We start from the raw sequence: 23,370 nt of genomic DNA on the forward strand, positions 1-23,370 counted from the left end.
GTTTTGTTAGTTATGCAGCAACAGCTAGCTGATATACATATACTGCTCACAACCAACTGTGAAATAGGTACTGTTACACATCCCCATTTTAAAGGTGAAATAACTAAAGCTTTAGAGAAGCAAAGTCACTTGTGCTAGGTCATGTGTAGCTAGTATTTTAATTCAGATTGTCCTTTTTCTAGAGCCATAAGGCTTAACCACTTGCTGATACTGCCTATCCATATGATCCAAATGTTGCAGTTGTGTTTGGAACAAGTAAAATCAGGCACATATTAAGAAACAGAAACAAGATACAGAGTCAGGTCTGCCTCACCCTAAACTCACATGCTTATTGTGCCATCCTATCCTCTCTCACACAAAAGGGAAGCACTGAAAAATAAAGACCATGATAAAGGAAGATTGAGGTCAAATCGACAGGCTTTTGGACACCGGGGCAAAGAGCTTTTCCTGCTTATGTTTCGAAGATAGTAAGCAGTCCTACAATTATTTTAGCAAAGGTAGTATAAAAGTGCTTACCTTATTTACGCAGTGTAGGGGTAGCAGGAACACTTTCAAACACGCCATAACCCAAGAATGAATTTGGTATTTGTGTTTTCTGCCAAGCAAAATATCTCTCCGCAGAAAAGGGCCCTCTCTTTAGCTTAAAAATAAATTCAGGATGAATAAACCTCAAAAACTTCAGGGGCTAGGTCAGAAACATATCTTCCATGCAGAACATAAACACCAATTTTTTGTAGAGTCATGAAGTACCCATATTTTTTTAAATCATAAAATATGTTGGCAAACTTTGCTTCCATAAGGACCCCTACCATGAGGATAACCTTAATCCAGCACAAAAGAAAAATATTTACAGGAACTGAGGCCGGCAAGTTGTTCTCCCCTGTGTGATGTGATATACTGACTACCCTGATTATGCGACAGTTTGATGGGCATGGTAGAAAAAAACGCTTAGGAGTATAAATATTAATGCTTAGGCAGTGATTTGTATAAACTGCATAGCGAAAACAAAAGTACAAATATAAGTTTTTCACATATTTTGCCTTGTCTACAGCATATATTATTCACCCCACATGTTTTCCATCTCTATAGCTCTTCTGAGTGACTGGAAACCATATTTCTCAAATACTGAATTCTCATAAAAGGTTTTTTGTTTCTCTGTCTTTTTATTTAACTCTTGAATCAGATGAGAATTGTACCTGGTTTGCAAACTGGCATTAAAACATTAAAACTGGGTTTTAAAAGTTTCTTTTGTGAATATTATAGGATATCCAAAAAGTTCAGCGTGGCGATATCAAACAGCATCAAAATATTTCTAAACTGTTTTTAAAATATCCTATTTTATGTCAAATGATGCGGTGTTCATAGAAGAAAAATCTCTAATTCTCTATGGGCATGATCTGTAAGTTAGGAGGTAGTGGAGTTCTTCCTTCCACTCTTAGAATTCTACAAAGCAGCCCTTAGTAGTGACATGGGAAAAGACGTTCTTCCTTTTCTTTGCTAGAGGTGGAAGAGAAGCTGCATTCTTTCTCCTGTGCTCTGCATAATATACCCTCCACTAATACCATTACTGCTTATACCTGTTGTCCTTGAGAAACACTAATGTGATCCTCTGCTTCTTTTTTCCACCAAATATCTGTTCTTAAGTTACAACATGTAGCCAAGTTGGGAATTCACATACTGTGACCCAAATAGATTTCATAGCTTACCTGGCTGATTCTAGTGAGCCCTATTGAGGCAGGAAACTCCTGACCAGGTTACCATGTTAACCTTGCACAGTTAATAGCACATGAGCTGTGGAGCATCATACTCAGCCCTAAGAGTTTTCACCCATCTAATTAACAAGTATTTCTGGAGCATCTGTCCACTGTCAGATCTTGTGCTTGGTGCTGAGAATATAGCAGTGTGGAATGCAACGAGACGGGTATGGCCCCTGGAGATAGTGAGAGAGAGATAATAAGAGTGAAAAAAAGAAACAAAGTGAATATTGATTGTGATACATGCTCTAATGGGAATAAACATGGTGGTACCATATACAATAAGTCTACTCTGCAGAGGAGGACTTCTATAAGGAGATGGCATTGGAGTTGAGACTGGAGTGATGAGACAAAGCTTATCATGTGGAGATGGGCAGAAATACATTACAATAAAAAGAAAAAGGAAGTACAAAGGGCCTACAATGAGAATAGCTTGGCATGTTCAAGGAAATGGAATAGGTAGCAAAAGAGGAGCCCAGGAGATTGGGCAGGATCCAGATCACTTAGTGTATTAGTCCGTTTGCATGCTGCTGATAAAAACATACCCAAGACAGGATCATTTATAAAGAAAAGAGGCTTAATTGGCTCACAGTTCCACATGGGTGGGAAGGCCTCACAATCATGGTGGAAGGCAAGCAGGACCAAGTCACATCTTATATGGTGGCAGAGAAGAGAGAGAACTTGTGCAGGGAAACTCCTCTTCATAAAACCATCAGATCTCATGAGACTTACTCACTATTATGAGAACAGCATGGGAAAGACTCGCCCCTGTGATTCAATTACCTCCCATGGACTCTCTACCATGAAACATGGGAATTGTGGAAGCTACAATTCTAGATGAGATTTGGGGGTGCACGGCCAAACCATATCATTTAGACACCTGCCAACCTAACAAGAAGTTAGAATTTTACAGGAAGTAGAAAGTTTTTGAAGGGTTGCAAGTAGAGATGAAACATGATCTTATTTATATAGACACTCAGGATTGGGACTTCCCTCCAACCATTGTTTTGTAGGGAACTTTCTCATAAGGAGGCTTCTCTACTTCTTCTCTGGAGTCAAAACTCCATCCTCACCACAGGGTTTCTGTTTACTGTCTGGGCTGCTACTTGGCTACCCCTTCTTCCCTCTGATGCTGGTAGTGTTGGCTATCTGGATATCTCTTCTCCATTACTCTCCCATCACTTCCACATGCTCAGAAAATTATCCCAGCTAGGTCTGAATTCAATGTGTTGCATCTTGGCAGACTGAGGGTCGAGCTACTGTTGAGTGTCCACTCGGGAACCTAGACAGGTCTTCATCCTCTTCCTATTGTAACCAGTCACTCAGATCCTGGCATGCCTTCTGAGAGCTAAATCTACAATTCTAATGCTTAATATCCCCGAGCAGAAATAGCTCAAGGCAGATGTCTACAAAACAGACATGTTTTATGCTTTGTCCTGTTCTTGTCATCTGAATCTTAATTGAAATAAATACACAGTATTTCCCAATCCTAATAAGATCATAGTTCCTTCCTTATTTTTCCCTTCCTTCCTTCCTTCCTTCCTTCGTTCCTCCCTCCCTCCCTCCCCCCCTTCCTTCCTCTTTCTTTCTGTCCTGTTTTCTTTTTCTTCTCTACTATCTCTCTCTATCTTCTTTAGTCTTTGGTTGTTCTCTATCATCTTTCTTTTTTCATCCTTTCTACTTCAATAACTAAAAGAAAGATGAAGTCCCTTAAAGGACTTATGAACATGATAATCCTGGTAATAATACTAATTATGATGATAATAAAATTATTGTAGCTAACATTTATTAAACATGTAAATGCACCAGGCATGGAACCAAGCTCCTTACATACATATAATCTTATAAATCCTCACAACTCTAATTGGTACTATTAATATTGCTATTTAAACATGAAGAGCTTGAAACCTGTAAAGGTTAAGGCACTTGTCAAGGTCACAGAGGTGGCATAAGACAGAACTGGGTGGCCCAAATGCAAAGGTCATGTATGCCTCACCATAGCGTGTATTGTGAAGCATGAGTGAGCCTATATTCTGTGTTGAAAACTTTGTAAAATGTGCTGTGGAGAGACACGGCATTTTTAACTATCATCTGAAATAAGATAAGTGCAATTATATAGAGGGCTGTTCGATCCAGTTCTGATGTTGACCTCTCATTCCTCTTCCCAGAAGTCTGGTAGAAATGCTTAACAACTGTGTCTGATGGACACACAACTGGAAAAAGTCATATTGTGGGTGTCTGTGTGTGTGTGACACCACTTTCTGCCATGAATCCTGAACCAATCCAGATCTCCTATCTCTCAGTTAAGTGTATACATCTGTAAGGGTACGCCTCCATTTCTTTCCGCTTCCTTCCGACATGCTTCCCACTGATATCTGTGCTTATTTGAGTATTCAAAGGAGCTCTCTGTTCTGCCAGCCTGAATGCTGAATTCTGCCCCTGCCCTCTCTGCAGCGGTGGTAGTGGTGGTGGTAGCTGTATTTAGGGGTGGGAGTCATTTTACCACTGTGGTTTACGAACAAATGTTCTATATGCTTTTCTAAGGAAACAGTTAATTCCCATTGGGGGGTTATGGCAAAATTAGATTATCCTTTAGACAAAGACCATCTTAATAACCCTCTTCAGCCCGATTAAGTATCACCTGTCAACAGGTTCAGCACTACCTCAGGGTGTGACAACATAATCTCTGTATTCCCATTAGTGGGTTGGGTCAGTTGTATCATTCACATTCGGAAGAAGTACCACTCCAAGATGACTTATTTATAAATGAATGTAATTTAAAATAAAAAGCCAGAAGGTTTCTCTGTTTAAAGCCATGGATCACCAAAGAAACTGGTCCTATTCTCATTTGATTTGCTCTATCAGATTAGACATCATTGCACAAAAGTATTTATTTGCTTTTCTTTTTGATTTTTGAGGCAGAGTTGCATTCTGTTACCCAGGCTGGAGTGCAGTGCTCCAGTCTCAACTCACTGCAACCTCTGCCTCCATGGTTCAAGTGATTCTTGTGCTTCAGCCTCTCAGGTAGCTGGGATTACAGGCATGTGTCACCACACTCAGCCATTTTTTTTGTAGTTTTAGTAGAGATGGGGTTTCACCATGCTAGCCAGGCTAGTCTCAAACTCTTGGCCTCAAGTGACCTGCCCACTTCAGCCTCCCAAAGTGCTGGGATTACAGGCATGAGCCACTGTGTCCGGCCAGAAGTATTTATTTGACTATACAATGTATACAGAGGCATGCACACAAAATCATCATGTACAATATTCTCCAAGAAATTAGGGCCTGGGATAAAATATGCTTTAGGAAGTCTCTGTAACCTAGAGAACTGTTTCTGAAACATATACCAAAACTAAAATAACAGCCACTAAGTTGCTTTTGGTTGTCTTGTAAATTGACTTCATTTTATATATATATATTTTAAATACAATAGTCATTCCTTTTCCTTGGTGGTTTCGCTTCCCACAGTTTCAGCTACCTACAATTAACCATAGTCCAAAAATAGGTGAATATAGTGCAAGATATTTTGAGAGAGAGAGAGACAGACCACATTCATATAACTTTTATGACACTATATTTTTATAATTATTCTTTTTATTACTAGTTATTGTTGTTAATCTCTTATTGTGCCTAATTTAAAAATTAAACGTTATTATAGATATGTATGTATAGGAATAAAAAGTGTATATAGAGTTTAGTACTATCTGCAGCTTCAGACAGCCTATAGGGATCTTGGAACGTATTCCCTACAGATAAGAGGTGACTACTGAATGGTGATATTGTGTGGATTTGGCCAAATGAGTGAGTATACTTTTTCACATGAATGAATTTTCCAGATAACTAAGACTTAGTATTGATCCCAGTGGTAATTGCTTATGTTAACTAGTTTTAAAAGAAACTGTAATTTAATGTATCACATACCTCTTGGCTTTTTGAAACAGAAAACATAGAAACCAAGCTAACCTTTTCTTGATGTCACAGTCTGCCATTATCAATAGCTGTTGCAGAGAGAAAAAGTGCTGGATTTGAAGTTATTTGATACTACATGCATATTTACACTCTGCTTCTCTTCACAAAGAATTTGAGGGCAGCTTACAAAATTACATGTAATACAGAAGAAAAAGGACAAATAACTGAAGGAATCAAGATGAGGAGAAAATACAGGACAGCAAATACAAAAGCCAGGAAAAATATTAGTGAGCCAGGATCCTGACTTAGCACTCTGGCTGCAAGTGATGGAAATCCAGCTTGAAATTGCCTGAGGACCAATGAAGAATTAATTGCTGCATATACAATACTGCAGTAGTAAACAATGGCAGAAATGGCCTTGAGGTTGACCAGAAATAGCTTCTGAACACTGTCAGGACTCTCTCCATAGGTTTCTCATCTCTGTTACTCTGTGCACCGAGTCCTCACTTTTCCATTAGTTAAAGGCAAGGAGATGGTCTGACTTACCGGAACATCTGCATTTCTCTACCAGTTCTTAGAGTAGGACCCCAGTTGGCACAGCTTGGGTCCCATGGACATCTCTGGACAATTCATTCTGGCTGGGAGGATGTTTATGATGATGGAGCCAGTCTCATTCCAATGTCATCCCTTGTAGTTGAGTAAATGAGTGAATAGGAAAAGGAACGACCCCCAGAGAAAAGCAATAGCCACTATATAAGCATTCTACATGGCCTCATGGAAGCCTAAATACTGGGCCAGATTTTCATTTAAGCTTCCAAAAACGCAGGAAATACAATTGTTTACACAATTCTTGATTTCTGTAACACAACAGGAAAGAGGGGCTTGGGAGAGACTAGAAAAGAAGAGCTGGTATTTTCAAGCTCAGCTTTTCCTTGCATTGATACCAGAGATCTCTCTCACCTGGTGGTTCCTGAGTTAGGGAACCACAGAATACATGAGTGAAGTCAGAATGGGGGATTCTAAGTAGCTCTGGCCCCAAACATGGCTTAGAATTGCATTCTTTGTGCGAGCATTGACATACAATTGTTTCTTCTCACCTCTCAGTCCTCTCCTTGATCTCAGTGGGGTCTTGGCAGCCTGCTTTTGCCAGGATTCAGATCTATCCTTGTTACAAACCACAGCAAAAATAAACAAATGAAATGACCTGTGTCCTTTGCCCACAGCAGGGAACAGAGGTCCACATCCTGGACTCAGGAATTTGCACAGAAGGAGACACTCCAAGCCGTGCTCCGACACACAAGAGGCCCCAGGAATTCGGAGACCTGAGTAACCCCAAGGAAGCCCTGGCCCCACTCAGGCTGCTGTTTTCAGACATAACTAAACAACTCATATCAGTCCAAGCACAAAGGATACTCTCCAAGGATCATGGTCGTGGATGTTTGGATTGATTTGCATTCTTTTGCCAAGGAAAGCATTAATTGGCCCTTTGGGAAGTCCATCCCCAGTCAAAGGCTAAAAGCTTTATTGTGCATGGAGGACAATCTGCACTTCCGCTCCTTAGGGACTCACCTACTCTCATGATAATTCCATGCCAAACCACAGCCTCCTAGGAAATGGATCTGACTCTGAGTCAGAGATGCATTCCAAGTCCTACGGCTACTGGCCCCGCCAACTTATATCCGTTTCACCCCTTGACTGCCAGTTCTCTCTTTTGCCAATACTGACACTAATTGTAGAGTTCCCCGACTCCACATTGACACTTGCTTATTTCGTTATTATTGCTCATCTGTGTGACTATTTTGGAGGACAGAGATTCCTAGGTCTCTGTATCTGGATCTTTCTCTAAGCTGGCAGGTAACCTGCTTTATCTAACCTTCCTACTGTCAGTGCACCAAGCAGTAGAAGGCACCTCCCTAATTGTCTTCGATGAGTTGGAAACCAGGTAAAAAGATTTATTAGAAGTATGTATAGAGTTAGAGCCTGAGTGTACTGAGTGAAGTTCTAAAGGCTCCTCCCATAGTGTATATGTGTGTATGCATATGTGCGTGTGTGTGTGTGTGCGTGTGTGTGTGCATGTGTTTAAAGGGCTTTCTGAAAACAATCTCTGCCTATTGCAAGCCCTTCTCACTTATTTCTAATTTCAGGAATACATTTTGGTAAAGTTGCTAGAAGTCTGGCCTCTAGGTAAGTGGGGCATCATTGTTCATAAAAAGACACCAAGTATCCTATGAGTCCCAGGCTCTGCATCTCTACAATGACTGGTGGACGTGTTTTGTGAAGAGATTGGGAACTCAAATGAATTGTGCCCATGTTCCAGTGAGAAACATCATCACCCTGCTCCCAAACAACATACTATTTGCAAAAGAGAGACGGAGACCTGAAGCTTCTCTTTCTGAGGGTGTGTCTATTATGGATTTGGAGAGAACCACAACCTTTCCTACACATTATTGCTCAGATGAGCTGCCTGCGTTCAGAAGAAGGAAGTGGGGGTATGGCAGGTAGTTGCAGAGGTAGGTTTATGCCCAACTGGAATGGGAGTTAGCAAATGGCACAGTTGTCCTGGGGCTCCAAACAGCTTCTCATCAGGATCCCCTGGAACTCCCCCAGCTTTGCCTCAGATGTTCCAAGCTCAGTTTTGCATATGCAGTTACATCTCCCCTGCCTTCCTCGGGGGACTGGCTTTAAGTAAAGAGAATGAGAACGTGAAGTTACAGAGCCCAGCTTGCCAATCCTCCACTAGAGGAAATCACGGGGCAGAATGACAAGATCACTGCTTGGGGTCTAAGTACAAAGAAACAAGCCTTCCTGCCTGCGCCACTCCCACTCCCAAGGCCCACGCACCACATGCACACGGTGTGACTTAAGGCAAATTGCTTAATCTTTTCAGACCCGTTTGTTCCTCTGTCAAAGGAGAATAGCAATGCCCAGCCTCTAGCCAGCTGGGGGCTACAAGAATTATGCACAAAATGCCAAACAGTGTCTCACACATAGTCAGCACTCAATCTTTCAAAATAAAAAATAAGAATAATTATATGTCTGCCTAGCTACTCTCAGAGTCAGCTCAGATGGTCTTCTCTCCAGAAAATTCTGGTAATTTCTCCAGTTGAAAGTCTGCGCTCATTCTCAGGTTTCGTCAGTGCTTTGCAGGCCCCCGGACAGGCCCATCACATTTTGCTTTGTATTTTTGCTTCTTGGTGTTTGGGTGTGCACATGCGTATGTGTCCCGCGGTCTGGGTGTGCATCTAGGTTTTTCTTGGGTCTTTTCAGTTGTGAAATCTACTTGTTCCAGATAGGAAATGTGACTTCATCTCTCTCTCTCCATGTGCTCTGTACACAGAGAGCACTTAATAATTTTGTGACAAGTTTATTTATTTACCACCATGTGAGAGCTATTATTGTGTTCCGGGCTACTTACTAGGTACTTTATACATGGTATTTCATTTAATCTCCATAACAGCTCTAGGAGATAGGTTTTATTAACTGCATCCTTTTAATAACTATTTATACAGTCAGTAAGACTATAATGACTTATACTCCTACTGAGCAGATAAGGAAACTGAAGCTCTGAAGAGTTACAGGACTTGCTCAGTGTTGCACAACTACCCAAGGGGTGGTCCTGGGAAGTTTTCTGTGACTCTCATCCAGGCTCTGAAGTCTAATTATCCACTGGCTCTTAAAGTGTGGCCCTCACACAGGCAGCAGCAGCATCACGTGGGAAGTGGAAGTGAGAAATGCACATTCTTGGGGTCTAGCTCAGATCTACTGAATCGGAAACTCTGGCAGCGGATTTCAGCCCTCCAGGTGACTCTAATGCACGCTCAGGTTTGAGAGAGGATCCCTGCCCCTAAACCATCAAGCCAGGCCAGGAGAGTGCAATCGTAGAATCCATGTGTCCTGCCTCTTGAATCCCTGAGTTCAAATCCCAGATCTTTCACTTTTTAACTATACAACTCTGGGAATGGTATTTATCCTTCCTCTGCCATAATCTTCTTATGTGTAAAATGCGGATAATGACAGGAAAAATGTTGAGTTGCCAGGAGGATGAAAAATATTAATGCGTGTAAGACACTTAACCCAACACCTGGCACACAGTATAAGGACTTGCTAAATGCTACTTGTCGTTATTATGATTTAATGATTTTAGATTACTTTTCCAATGTATTTCCTCACCATCCCACCCAAAGTCTGAACAGTTTTGTTTGTTTGTTTTTTAATAGAAGGAAAGTACCTTGGGTCTGGTCTTGATGAGGCTCCTGACTTTTCCTGCTTGTGATACGGTGGTGTTCTGAAGACTGGCAAGTACCTTTCTTGTTTCTCTGCTGCTATCCTGAAAATGTGACTTCAGTGCATTTGGGAGAAAAGTGTGCTGCCTGGGACAAGTGCAACGTAAGTTTAGAAGGCAGGCTTGAATCTGTCTGCGCATTTGAGTCAGGTGAGCTTGGGCATGCTCTTTAACATCTGAAACTTTCCTTCTCCTTTTATGCAAAAAGGGAGAAAATCACCTGGGTGCGGGGTGGAGGAGGTAGCACTAATATTTACTGAGCATTTACTATGTCCCAAACATTTCTTCTTCTCAGTGCTTTACATGTGTCATCTTATATGAGCCTACAGTTACCTGTGAGATAGATAGTAACATCATCTGCACCTCACAGACAAACTGCCACAGAGAAGTAACTTGTTGAAAGCCACACAAATAAGATTGGAATCCAGGAAGTCTGGTTCCTCGGCCACCATTCTTAACCATCACTGCCCTCAGTGCATTGAGAGAAATAACTAAAAAGATGAACGTTAAACACAAAACAGTGCCAGGCACATAGACGTGCTGATTAAATGTAGCTGAAACAACAAATCATCATCATCCTCAGTAGCAATACCAATAACAAGGATGGAAAGGCAGTTTTTCTGTTTGTTACAGGTAGAATTTAATCTCCTGAGAACTAGGTAAAGAGATCTTCACTTTGCCCATAAGTTCAATCAGTACTTGGTGAAGGATTCCTTCTTTCTTCCTAAGCCGTCCTTCCCTGGTGAACCACTGGTGTCATTAAGAAACAGTTAACACACATCATCTTTCTTAGCTATTTTTGCTGCCTGCCATCTGGAGTGCCTCGGCTCTCTTGGATGTGTTCACACTAAATCAGCAGATGAAAGCATTAACTAATTTCTCCATTTCAGATCCGCTCATTTGGGTAACGATGACCTTTAAAACTAGTGTCATCCACCTCATAACCATGTGCCATATGTTGGATGTCGGATAATAAAACATATTTAAACTTAGCAGGCTCCATAACACCTTATGGCTGGTTGGTGATTAATTAATAACTTCCTTACCAGCATCTTCCCAGTTAAGGCTGACAAGGCGTTTTGTTTGCCACTTAGTGTCCGTTTCCATTGGAACCTTTTCAAATGTACTCCTGGAAGACTTCATTGTGCACTGAAGCTTTCTCATCCACTCTTGGCATATGGGGCTAGCCCATTTTCTCCCCCAGATATTTGATTTCATGCAAAAGCATAATACCAGACACTGATCCCTTAGTGCCAGACATTGATCCCTGAGTGCCAAGTGCCAAGATCCCATTTACTATTCACAAAAGCTCCACAGGACAAGGGTTTCTGTGCCCATTTATATACAGATGAGAGTGTGGGTCAAAGAAACCCAGCAAGTAGCACAAGTTCATGGAAGGGCTGAGATTTGAACCCAGATCTCTGTCCCCAAATGCCATGACTGTATTTTTATTTATTTATTTTTTGCTAAAATGCAAGACAACATGTTGGGTGTTTTGTTTTCTTCCTGTTCAGGGAATCAAGCTATTCCCTAGTTCATGTCTTCATTAGAATGGGAAGCTTTAAAAGTTAATTCCCAGCCAGGCATGGTGGCTCACTCCTTAATCCCAGCACTTTGGGAGGCCGAGGCGAGTGTATCAGACCATGAGGTCAGGAGTTCGAGACCAGCCTGACCAACACGGTGAGACCCCCGACTCTACTAAAAATATAAAAATTAGCCGGGCATGGCAGCACCCACCTGTAATCCCAAGTATTGGGGAGGCTGAGGCAGGAGAATCGCTTGAACCCGGGAGGCGGGGGTTACAGTGAGCCGAGATCACACCACTGCCCTCCAGCCTGGGTAACAAAGAGAGACTCTGTCTCAAAAAAAAAAAAAAAAAAAAAAAAAAAAAAAAAAAAGAAAAGTTAATTCCCAATATTTCATCCAGTGTCCTCCCAGTTTTACCCTTTCACCACTCTGATGGTTCACAGAGATTCTGACAGTCACCTTGCCTAGGATTAATGTTTCTTCCTGTAGCTATTCATTCACAACCTCGACCAGTAAGCCACGCTGGACTCTTCTGTGCCTCATGCAATTCCTCAAAAATCTTGTCATTCTATTACATGAACCACAGTAAGAAACAGAGATTACACTACTTACCTTTTCTGAACCTTACATTCTCAGGGAATAGATCTGATCCCAAGGAAAGTAGCTTTCAGTCTTTGGAGGAGGTTTTCAAAAGTGATTACCCAGAAAGAAAGGGGAACAATGGGAAAAAAGATATATGTAAATACTTGGTTATTCATGGATGTTGTGACTGAGGAGATGGTTCTCCATCCCTAGTAGAGGATTAATTCTGAAGGGTTGTTTTTTTTTTTTTTTTCCTATCTAAGTTCTACCCAAGTCAGTGGGAATATTAGGTCCCTTGTGATTCATATAAACACTTTGTGAGCATCCTACCTTTGGAACTCTAAATGCCTCAACACATGTTATTCTCTTCCTCAATCTTTTCTGTATACATCCCCACAACTGGTTTTACATAAATCAGTATGTAAGACCTGCTACCACCAACAAGATAACGTATGCATCAATCTATATCTTTCCATATTTTTCTCCGTGCTCTTAAAGTGCAGCATAGGCTAACCTAATGGTGTGCTTTTCCTTAGTTGTAATTTGTTTTACCATAACGGCTATTATACACACATTGTTAAACTTCACTATACTCATTCATTTGAATAATTATTATTTTCATGTTGTGAATATGTCACAATTTATACACCTGTTCACTGATCAGTGGGTATTGTCTTTCCTACCCCCTACTCCCATCACGAGCATTATATATAGGTGCTTTGATTTCCAGCCTCTTGATTCCCAGAAATGAGATTATTACCTCAAAGAATAAATGTTTTTAAAGTTAAATTGCTGCTGCTAGATTGTTTTCCAAAGGCAGAAGTTCTTTGCATTTCCACCAGCAATACTTGAAGTAAACTTTCTCCATTCAAGCAGGCGAAATGGCTATTTCAGTCTGATGGAGGTAAAGTAGTATTTCATTGTTACTTGAATTTGCATTCCATCATGACTAGTGAATGGAGCACTTTTAAAATGTATTTGTTAGCCATTTTGAATTGCACTTCTGTAAATCAAATTTTTTGTCCAATCTTTCTGTTGTACTCTTCGTTTTTTTCTTGGCAACATATAGAAGTATTTGTATACTACAGACATCACGATTTATTATCAATGATGCAATTTGATTTTTTCCATCTCTATTAATGTTTATTGGCTTTGTTTCTGCTTTTTGGTTTTTATTGACATATGTAGACTTTACCTTTTAACTTCCGTGTTTTCATTATTGATTAAGAATGTGCTTCCTTCTTCTAGATTGTAAATGTAGTTTCCTGTACTTTCTGGCAAAATTCTTATTGCTTCTTTTGTTGTTGTTTTAAATTTAACTCTTTAGTCAAATCTTCTTACATGGTCCTTCTTTGTCATATTTTTTGGATAATTTCAGACATGTATTCTTTGGGATAAAATTTAAGATTTAGAAATTAATCATAGAAACTAGACTAAATATACCTACTGAATTTTACAAACATATTTTCAGCACAATTGGATAATATATATCATTTTTTCTCTTAATTTGTGAAACAAATGATTATGATAATAGATTGGTAATATTATACCATCTTTGAATTCCTGAAATATATCTAACTTGGCCAATAATTTTATTTTATAAATCTTGGAAAAATTAATTGTTGTAATGCTTACGTTTTTAAATTAAAGAGCAAGTTATTTCAATTAGTTGCAATAGCATTTTCTCTTTCAATAAGATATAAGCACTTTCTTGACAGTTTCTTTACTATCTTGTACAAGATATTCATATATTTGTTTACAATGTTAAAAATGAATTATTTTTCCCATTTTAATTTCTATATACTGTTTTCTAAAACAGCAGAAGCTATTCTTTCCTTTCATTTTTCACATTATAAAACCTGTTCAATAATTATATTTTTTATTCTCTTGTATTTTAAACTACTTTTCAATGAAAGTTATGTTATACCCCTCATTCTTCAATATTTATAATAGTCGCTTAATTTTCTTGTCATATTGCATATGCTAAAACATTCAAGAAAGAAAAGGTAATTTGATGACAAATATTGCCGTGAAGTTCATGATTTGATTTTGAAGTTGTCTGAATATTTTTCTCTTTGGGATGTATTTGCTACCATTTTTAGTAAACATTATTTATTACATATAGCTGATTTATTTTTCTTATTCCACTGAATTTAGAAAACATTTTCAAAATGTGGGGATATGATATAATAGATCTTGCTAAACTTACTAATATATTTGATTATGACAGACTATTAATACTATATTATGTCTAATATATTTCTATCTATCTATCTTTTTAATTATTTGAACTACCCTTGTTAGTTTTAAAGTTAAAGTTATGCTTGTTCCATAAAGCAAACTGACAAACTTTCCATCTTCTTTCATAGCCTGAGTTTATTTAAATAACATAAAAATTGTCTGTTCTTCAAAGCCCTCTAATCTTGGTACATTTTAAAATTATATTCACCTTTCCAATTTCTTCTATGTGTTCCTGGGATGGCTGTCTTGTGTGCGTGACTGTGTGTATGTGTATGTTAGCTTTCTCATTTCTACCTTTCAATTGTTTTTTTCTTTTATTAGTTACTGAGGTTATGTCAAAAGACAAAATTACAAGATATTTTGTCATAGATTTAATTGGCTTTTATTTGTGATTCATAAATCAGGGCAACCTCCATTCTACAAAGAAGAATGAGAACACCCCCTGGGAAATGGCAAAACGGTGGATTTTATAAAGTGGGAGCAAGAACACAAAACAATAGAAACAAAAAAAGGCTGATCGGTTAGCATCAAGTTACTTTAGGTTACTTTTAGGTAAGGGATAAAGCTGAGGACACTTTCTTATTATAGTGCCTCAGGCAGACTAAAATTTCTTGTTTTCAGGGAACACTGATCTGTTTGGGGAATCTATCTTTTCTTTCAAGTTTCAGTTTTATTATGTGGCATTTAGCATGAGTGACTTTGGTTCGGTCTGGTCTGTTGGGGTCAAATGTTAAACCTCTGTTCAAAACAATGGCCTCCTGGCCAGGCACAGTGGCTCATGCCTGTGATCCCAGCACTTTGGGAGGCTGAGGTGGGAGGATCATGTGAGGCCAGGAGTTTGAGACCAGCCTAGGTGACGTGGTGAAACCCTGTCTCTATTAAAAATATAAAAATTACCCAAGCGTGGTGGCACGTGTCTGTAGTCCTAGCTTCTTGGGAAGTTGAGGCTCGAGAATTGCTTGAACCCAGGAGGCAGAGGTTGCAGTGAGCAGAGATCACACCACTGCACTTCAGTCTGAGTGACAGAGTGAGACTCTGTCTCAAAAAAAAAAAAAAAAAAAAAAGTCCTCCCATAATTTTTGTTTAACAGTTATTGTTTAGTCTCTTTTGGTGTTTTTCTTCCACTAATAATTAATTAAGGTTGGTGAGAAAGCTTTTACTGTGTCCTGTAATTTTCATTATAAAGTATTTTTTCATTGTTATCCAGATGATCTGCATTTTCACTTTTATATCTTCTCTGATTTCAGTATCATCGAGGCGGGTACCATTTAATTTCCAAGAAGCTAACATTATTGAATACTGATTGATTGATTTCTTCGTCTTAGGATGAGTAACAGAGAATATGACCTTTTTTTAACTTTAAGAAATGCTGCTTATAAATATCCCTATGATGGGCCAAGCATGGTGGCTCACACCTGTAATCCCAGCACTTTTGGAGGCCAAGGTGGGTGGATCACCTGAGGCTGGGAGTTCGAGACCAGCCTGACCAACATGGAGAAATGCTGTCTTTACTAAAAATACAAAATTAGCCAGGCATGGTGGTACATGCCTGTAATCCCAATTACTTGGGAGCCTGAGGCAGAAGAATCATTTGAACCCAGGAGGGAGAGGTTGTGGTGAGCTGAGATTGCACCACTGCACTCCAGCCTGGGCAAGAAGAGTGAAACTCTGTCAAAAAAAAACAAAAAAAAAGAAATCCCTGTGATGAAGAGCAATGTATATTCTCTATTTTCAGAGTGATGTGTTTCTATCTATCTATCTATCTAATCTATTTATCTATCTACTTTACATTTATTTATATCCGTCTATATTGTATTTGTTATCTATTAATCTATTTTTTGTTTCATTCTCAAAGCATGTGTGGGAAATCACCTTATTTCTGACTCTCATTTATACCCAACTTTGGAGGCAGGGAAGACTTAAGCCACTCATTTAACTCATAGCACTCAGGGACTTGGGGGTTACCAGTTGCATTCAGTTGGGTTGATGTCAGCTCTTCTCCCTGAGACCCTCAGAGTACTAAGTACCAGCTCCTGTCAGTTCCTGTTGATTTCTTATTCATGCCCTGGACTTATTGCTAGTTCCAAGCAGAGAAAGCTCAGCACTAATCTTTCCTCCATGCTGCAAGAATTCCAACAAAAGCAAGGCCTCATGTATATCCAGCTGCCTACGGATCCAGACACTCTACTACTCAGGTGGAGCCTATAGAATTAGAGAGGAACTGAATGGCACTTATATTCCCAAAAATCCCCCATAAGTCCTTGTCATTAATGATTTTTCTAAGTGAGGTTAAAAGAGAACGACCCAGGACTCTCAGGATTATAACCTGCTTGAGTCCAGTCATAGCACAGTGGGAACTTCAGTGGAGCTACTATATAGGTCAAGATAAGGATCCAGTGGAGAAGGCAGGATGGGAAGACTAGCAAGGCAATAACATCAGTAAGAGGAGTCCAGGAACCCAGGTCACAGTGTCCATGGGAATGGGACAACCTGGAGTGGGAATCAATTATTGCCAGTGTCCAAAAATCCTTTGTGGGAGAAGGTGGCACAGTACTAGTCCCAAACTGCTTCTCCAGTTAGAGCAGATTATACGCCTAGTGGGGCATATAAAGTGATGGGGACAGCACAGCAAGTATCCTCTTGTTCCTAACTTTTCTTGACCACTTGTAAAATATATTCCATATTAAAACCAACAGGAATATAGAAAGGAGCAGTAACAGAATTTGCATGAAACATGATTTTAAAACAAGAAGTGTTGAAGAAATTTGCTCATTTCAGTGGACCGTTTGAGGATGTTCTGCCAGAATTCCCAGGCTAAGGCTTTTCATTTACTCTCCAAGAGGCGTGAAGAATTTTGAGGAATCCTCATGTTGCTCGCCTGCCTTGAAAACCTCACGTAAAATTCTGTCAAAAGGCCTTGTAGGTTTTTGTGGTAGAATTTATCACAACCTGAACTTATCTAGTATATTAATCTCTTTAGTTCATGGTTTGCTTCTTCCAATTTAAGTGTAAGCTCCAGGTAGTCAGGGACTTGCCTGTCTTGTGCACGGAAACACAAAAAGATAATTTCATCCACATAAGCCCATTTACCCATCCTGGAGTTCAGGTGAAACGCCTCTGCTGTATGTAATCTTCACATCTCTAAAACTGACATTGTCATGGCCATTGTTAGCAGCAAAGGCGTTTGATGAGCAGGCATAAGAATATCATCCAGTGACTGGGATAAAAACAAAGGAAGTTAACCAATCATGGCATGATCAGGACTCCCATCCTGGAGTGTACCAATTCACCTGCTTGTAGTTCTCAGTAGGCTTTTCTTGAGATTGACATAGAGACTAAGTGAGGCAAGGCTTGCTTTAGTTCCTTAATACCTCTGAAGAGTGCCTGGGAGCAAGAACAGATTGACACTAGGCATTAGTCTAAGACCCTGCTGAGATTTGATAGGGCATGAGGGAAGGGAACCTTGATGGCTAACAGGGCCTGCCTATTCCCTACTACACTGGTTCATAAAAGGAAATGCCACCTAACTTCTGGTGAGAACTGGCTTCCTCCCCACAGCCTCATCTGAAGCATTTAATTAAATCCAATCATACTGAAATGCTGCGTTTGAGATTCCACTTTTTACTTCTTCACTCACTTTCTGGTATAAACGCGCCCTGGGTTTTATTTAGTCAAATGTCTAACTAGAAATTGCACTTTTCAGAAAAGATAAAAAATAATGATCATCTAATTCCCCATTTTCCACAGAGCCACTTAACTTTCAAGTGCTTAGTAGTAATCAATAAAAGCCTTTCATCACAAAACCCAATAAGCAAGATCAAATTCAAGGGAAATGTTCAAAAGAGAGCAATGGTTGGCACCCAAACCATTTTATGAAGTCAGAATCACTTTTCTACATGAAGCTAATTTCTACTCATGGCCCAAAGCCATTTCACCTCTTGCACTCTGACTTCTTACTTTCCAAAGCTGACTCCACTGGGCCTGCTAAGAACACAGGTGCTGCTATGAACAGCATCCAGAGAAAACCTCACACTGGAATTGATACCAGCCATGCTGTGATCCCAGCTCGATGCCCAGTTTGAGGGTTACTTCTCATTCAGGAGAACCTGCAGGCATTGGTTTAGAGAGAGAAGCAGCAGCTGTGAAAGACAATGTGAAGATTCAGAGTCGTTCTGATGGTGTTAAGAGGACTTTTGGACCCAGGATTTGGGGGCTTATTCCCTAGACCCTCTCATTTCTCCTCAACCTTTCCAAGGAAGATAAACAAACGGGAAATAGCAGCAAACAGAAGTGGAAATGTCCTCGTTGTCAGTTGGGCTTGGGCCCCACATCTCAGTACAAACAGTTCTGGTGACTTGGTGCAGTTCAGAGTCAATAATGAACACCAAAAAGCTGCCTGTTCCACCAAGTCCCAGCCCAGCTTTTGAACCTTCTCATCCTGCATTCAGACCCCTGAGAAGAAAAGACAGGAGAATGAGAGAAAAAGATGCTGGGTCAACTTCCTGCTCTCACCTCATGAGTTTAAAAGAAAGAATACCATGGGCATCAGAGAGATACACATTCTTAACACAGGCAGCCATATCCTTGAACGAATGCCAACCAATCAGGTAATAAGAATTTGCCTATTGATGTTAGGATTCAACTATAACCTCTATGCAAATAATTTTTCTTAAATATAGGTGGCACTTGATAGATGCTTATTAATGGATGAGAGAGAGATTACATATATAGATAAATATTCCTCACATATACTACTTTAAAGCTAAATTGGAAATATTCTTTCACAACCAAAAAAAATTGAAAATTTATTGAAACACATCTGAAACACAATTCATCATTAAATAGATTTCTTTGTATATTATATTTAAAAGATACTATCAAAGGTTGTGGAATTCTGCTCTAAATAAGAGACCTTCTGGCCGGGCGCGGTGGCTCAAGCCTGTAATCCCAGCACTTTGGGAGGCCGAGGCGGGCGGATCACAAGGTCAGGAGATCGAGACCACAGTGAAACCCCGTCTCTACTAAAAATACAAAAAATTAGCCGGGCGCGGTGGCGGGCGCCTGTAGTCCCAGCTACTCAGGAGGCTGAGGCAGGAGAATGGCGGGAACCCGGGAGGCGGAGCTTGCAGTGAGCCGAGATCGCGCCACTGCACTCCAGCCTGGGCAACAGCGTGAGACTCCGTCTCAAAAAAAAAAAAAAAAAAAAAGAGACCTTCTAACTGTGGGTATCAGCAAAAATATATGTAGGTAAAATCTGCTACAATATACATAGTGTCACCAAATGAACATGCAAATAGTCCATAACTGAAGGTCAGATGCCAACATAATAGGAAAAGCAATATAGATACTTGGAGAATTTTTTTAAGTTTATGCTCACAGAATTCAGGAATGGGTTATTGAGAATCGTAATACAAAATACTTGAAAATTATACTAGGTCTTAAGCTAGTTGGAACAGTTTTCTTCTTCAAATAAGGTCTAGAAATCAACAGAAGAGGAAGTGAGCTATGTCCTAATACCCCACACCCAGAAGCTCATCTTATTTATGACAGAAGAAGCCCACGACTGTGTTGAACTTGCCCTATGTTTGCCATTGAGTTCAAAACCCCAGCCCTTGCTAAGGAGGCGGTGGGCTGCATTTCAGCACCCCTCTAAGATGATCAGAACATCCCTGATGTAAATCCTTCACAAGCGCTAGATTTGGTTTGGAAACAGTTCACTGGTTTCTCTCTGAACTTGAGCCTATGCACCAGAAAACCAACATTTTCCACAAAATTGGTACCCACAAAGTGAAACTCTGGGAATCCCAATTGTAAGAAACCAGAACTATTGGGCTCTCTGACCTCATTAACATATTTACAGCAGTGAGGTTGTCAGTTCCTTAATAATTGCAAAACTTCACCAGCCTTCCCATGCCCACACCAGACATCAACCAGAGGTCCTTGTTCTGACAAATGGCTGTAAAATTGGACTCAGCTATCTGTAAAGAAGCCTTCTATTCCTGGGGCTTTGCCTTGTGAATGGATACCTCCTCCAGGTCCTTCCATGTGTCAGATGTTTGTTAAGCAAAAAATAAATGAATAAACCAATGAATTACCTTAAAGTCAGTAGGAAGGGTGGAATTCATGGGAAAAAGAAAGAAAGAAAGCGTCCCTTTCACAGAAAGATGTAGGCCTTTTATTTTGCAGAAGCCGAAGCTGGATGACTTGGTTTTGTAACTGAGGACTATACAGTTTCCCTCACACACCATAAAGGACTCAAGTCTCACCAGATCTTATTTTGACTTGAAATGTTTCATGATAGGTTTATGGTATTAATTTCCTCCTGTTATGTGCATGGCCCTTATGTGTGTTTTCTTCAGAAGATAAATCAACTTGCTAGGGTGAGACAGATGAGTGTTGTATATGCGACTTTAAGAAATAATCCTCAACAAACAAACCATAAGGGATTGTGGCCCACCATGGAATATCTATTCTGCCAGGTTTTAATGCTTAGAGCCCCCAGAACACATAAGTAATCTGCTTTTTAAAATAAAGGAGTTTTAATTAAATGATTTCTCAGATCCTTATTGCTGACACTGTCACTTCTATTTCTAATGGATTCTGAGACTTGTTGTTCAGAACTTAATCCTGTTAATAAGATTCGATTTTCCTCTTGCCTTAATAGTGTACTTTGAAATACTTATGATGAAGCCAGGGCATATTTGGTGTGCAGTACTGCTGCAGTTCTGTGTGTAATTTTGGCAAATAAGACTAAGAAGAGAATGACTGGAGAGAGAATGGAGATAACATGTGAAAGACTGATTCCTCTGCAATTTAGGAAAGAAAATAGGTTGCTATTTCTTTCTGTATGTCTAGTTCGATCTTGCTCAATCTGTGATGCATGTATTACAAGCAAGGGCCTTTAACCTAAAGGGTACCAGCCAACTCCTTCTAAAAAATCTGACTATTTAATAACTGCGTAAATGGCTGTGCACTTGATTAAAAAGAAACATAATTTACTGGCATAAAGCCATCCTGCTTGTTCTCCAGATTCTCTTTTGGCAAAATTTTCCTAATGAGCTTTAATATTCTTTTCTTTTTAAAACCCTTTTTGCCTACCTTAGAGATATAAACTCTATGGCTCTTCAATAGAAACCAGAAACAAATGTCTTTTATTCATTCTTTTGTCATTGATATGCTATTAAGAATCTATTATGTACGAGAAACTAAAGAGCTTACAATTCAACCAAAATAATTTTAGAAAAATAGTTTAAAGGGAAGCATGCCCATTGCGGGCTGCTTTAAGCAAAGAAGAGATAGTGTTTGTTCAGCAGATATTCAATGCCATCTATTCTGAGTCAACCTATGTATTGACCCTGAAGACATATGGAAATTTACAATGTCGGCATGTGGGGCAAGGAGATAAGTAACCAGGGCACAGATCAGAAGGCAATGTAATGTCATAAGAGAGGCAGGCATCGAGGATGTGCCTGCATTTAAGGATGAAGTGTGGAAAGCTTATATAAATGAAGATGGTAAGGCTCTTGCATGCCAAGCTGGGAAAACATGGTCCCTCTCCTGTAGACCGTGAGAAATCATGCATTTTGGTAGAGAGGGCAGTGGGAGAAATTTATTGTCATGGCTGGTACTTGAAAATTCCAGTCAAAATTTTGAATTAGAGAATATTTTCTGATACTTTAAAAATACTGTTCCCTAACTTTCCCAGAATTATAATATCTGGTTATTGTTGATGCTCTATTAAACTGAAAACTTTTATTAATATTTGTGGTTTCATTTTATAAAATTATCATAACTGACGGATTTACGGTTCTGAAACAGTAACCAGATTTTAATAATGAAGCCATTAGTACATACCTTGGCTTGAGGGTATGATATTTGTGACAATGCAATATTTGCTCTGAAAGTAGCAATCCCCAAACTAATATATTTATATCTCTCTGTAAGTTGCACGAATGTCTCCCCAGCTAGCAACGCATCGTGTTGTCTTGACAATCAGAGTTCCTTCACCAGTGTTGTTTCTTTCTTCCTCTTTGCTAGGAAAGAAAAAGATGTCTAAAATATATTAAAAAATTAATTATCAAGATGATCTTGAGACACTTAAAAAATAATCTAAGAAGGAATTTCAATTTCCAAAGCTCACTGTTTCTGGTATTTTTCTGCAAAGGCTGTGAATCCAGTGTGTGTGTTTCCTGAGACTCAAAGCAGCATTTACATTTAAATGAAAATGCAGACATACATGTTTGACAAAGACCATATACTTATGCTCCTTAAAACCATTCTTTCATAAAAGGAACAGAAAACACCCTGCTATGCCAATATGCCAATTTATTCTTTAAGAAAAATAGCATATTGTGCATCTGTTGGGGATTTTTATTATATATACATATAAAATATTTATTAGATCCATATATTTCCTGAGAATCAGCCTCTTGAAGAAATAAATGGATAAGTGCTGTGTTCTTTTAATTACTGAAAGTTACGACCCAATAAAACTTGAAGGTTTCTCCTGTTCACACCTTACACCTCCCACTGCCATCATTTTTGTTTTCATGAAACCGACCGATGTGGTCCAGTGTCTTAGCCTAAATTATGCACAAAATGCCTGAGCTGGGCTTTGAAATTAAATCTCTTAATTCCTTACCCAGTGGTCACTTTTGACATGTTTTTTGCATGCTCACCTAAAGTACTTATTAAGAAAATGCTAAAAGTTTCTGAAAATATTTTTTTTAAGAAAAAGATTTCACCCACTCAATATTTCCATGCCTGCTGTAAGCCACCCAATGTACTAGGTTTAGGGATACAGGAATTTGAGGATAGGAGGGATTAGTACTGACATCAGAATTAATCCTGAAAACGTCGGGATACGTAATTACTTCCTTAACACGTGTTTCTGTATTCTAACTCTAATAAACTAACATACATAATATCAGTGTCTGCATTATTATCTGCATTTTATATCATGTGAGACTTGGAGACATCCAGTTGTTTAATACCACACAGCTAGTAATGTTCATTGCAGAGATTTGAACCAAGGTCATTTTGCAATCAAAGTCTATCATGATCTTTTTGATACTTGAA

The 23,370-nt window shown here is 39.4% G+C and overlaps 1 long non-coding RNA gene across 1 annotated transcript in view; it reads right to left on the minus strand.

Moving 5' to 3' along the window:
• Positions 1–22,319, minus strand: part of LOC126945042 (uncharacterized) — a 189,449-nt gene extending 167,130 nt beyond the window's left edge. The window contains exon 1 of the long non-coding RNA XR_007722276.1: positions 22,147–22,319. This is a non-coding gene — a long non-coding RNA (uncharacterized LOC126945042). The remainder of the gene's footprint in view (positions 1–22,146) is intronic.
• Between the last annotated feature and the right edge of the window lie 1,051 nt (positions 22,320–23,370).

This window comes from Macaca thibetana, chromosome 20 (genome assembly GCF_024542745.1).
Source record: "Macaca thibetana thibetana isolate TM-01 chromosome 20, ASM2454274v1, whole genome shotgun sequence".
Classification (NCBI taxonomy): domain Eukaryota; kingdom Metazoa; phylum Chordata; class Mammalia; order Primates; family Cercopithecidae; genus Macaca; species Macaca thibetana.